Source organism: Myotis brandtii, unplaced genomic scaffold, assembly GCF_000412655.1.
Source record: "Myotis brandtii unplaced genomic scaffold, ASM41265v1 scaffold189, whole genome shotgun sequence".
NCBI lineage: Eukaryota > Metazoa > Chordata > Mammalia > Chiroptera > Vespertilionidae > Myotis > Myotis brandtii.
Window position 1 is genome coordinate 34,273 of NW_005357037.1, and position 1,874 is coordinate 36,146.

Below are 1,874 nucleotides of genomic sequence, written 5' to 3' on the forward strand. Positions count from 1 at the left end.
ATAAGCCAGTCAGACACATTTATATAAAATCACTTAAATGTGGAAACTAAACAACAAAATCATTAAATATCTTTAATTTTTATTGTTGACACTGTTACAGATGTCCCCCATTTCTCCCGTTTGCCCACCGCTACCCACCCCATTTCCCCCTTCCTTGGCCTCACCACACTGTTGTCCGTGTCCATGGGCTGTGCATATATGTTCTTTAGTGAACGGCTTCCTATTCTTCATCAAGTCCCTGGCCCCACTTTCCTCCCCTCTGACATCTGTCATTCCTGTCTTGTTATGTCTCCCATAATGTTGCCATTAGCATTCTTATTTTCTTTTTATACTAGAGGCCTGGTGCGCAGATTCATGCACTGTTGGAGTTCCTCAGCCTGTCCTGCACCTTATCCCAGACCAGGCTGCAGGATAGGGCCAAAACCCACAGTCTGATGTACCCCAAGGGATGTAGTAGCACATGAAGTGGCAGGTCACTGAGGAGGAGTCCAAGCCCCAGCCGGGCGCTGTGGCGCTCCGCTCATCCTGGCCAGCCCTAAGCGCCTGCCCCCACTCGGTAGTGCTACCACGGAGGTGGAAGAGGCTCGCTCCACTGCAGCTGTGCTCACCAACAGTGAGCCCTGCATCTGGCTCACGTAGGTCAGCTGAACAGAACTCCCGCTGTGGGACTGCATTGACAACCAGGGGGCAGCCCCTGCATTTAGCATCTTCCCCCTGGTGGTCAGTGTGCATCATAGTGACCAGTTGACCGGTTCACCAGTCATTTGGTAGCTTAGGTGATTAGGCTTTTACATATATATTAGAGGCCTGTTGCACGAAAAGATTCGTGCAATAAGCTTTTCCTTCCTCTGGCTGGTGGCACCAGTTTTTCTCTGGCACCCGGGATCCAGACCTTCACTCTGGCCACCGCCTTCCATCTTCGCTCTGGACAGAGTCTTCACTGTGGCTGGAGCCTTCAGTCTTTGCTCCTCGCTCTGGCGGGAGTCTTCAGTCTCTAACCAGAGCTGCTCCTGTAGCTCCTTCCCCCCCCCCCCCGCCACCCTCCCCCTCATAGCAGCTTGATCGCTTCTCCTGCAGACCTTGTCATCGGGCTCCTGGGTCCCGGGGAGCCACCTTGCCTGTGGCTGGGCATTCCGATGGCGATCAGGATCACCAGCTGCAGGCAAGGCGGCTCCTGGGTCCCAGGGGTGCCGCCTTGCCTGTGGCCCGGGTTTCTGATCGAGATCACTGGGTGGGGGCGGGCAAAGGCGGCCCCGGTTCTCTGATTCAGGGCCTGGGCTGCCTTTGCCCTGCCACCTGGCTCTTGCCTGCCAACTGGGTTTCCAATCACCGTTCTTCCATCCTTCCCCTTTCGCCTCCCATAATTGCGCCTATGTATGCAAATTAACCGCCATCTTTCTTGGCAGTGAATTTGCATGTCACCCTGACTTAGCCAATTGGAAGCGTAGCGAAGGTATGGTCAATTACCCTTTTTGTCTTTTATTAGATAGGAGATAGATAGATAGATAGATAGATAGATAGATCTATATATATATATAGACTAGAGGCCTGATGCATGAAATTCGTGCAAGAGTAGGCCTTCCTTCCCCTGTCTGCCAGCACCACCTTCCCTCTGGCACCTGGGACCTGGGCTTCCCTCACAGCCCCAGCTTCGTCTGAAAGGACATCCAGAAGGAAGACCAGTCTAATTAGCATATTGCCCTTTTATTATTATATATATAGCCTTCCCCTTCAAGATAATACTGTATTTTTTGTATTATTATTGACATTATTACAGATGACCTTCATCTCTTCTTATATGGCACCCCCCTCCACCCAACACACACCCCACTGCAGGCCTTCTACACACTAATATCTATGGCTTTGAGCTATGC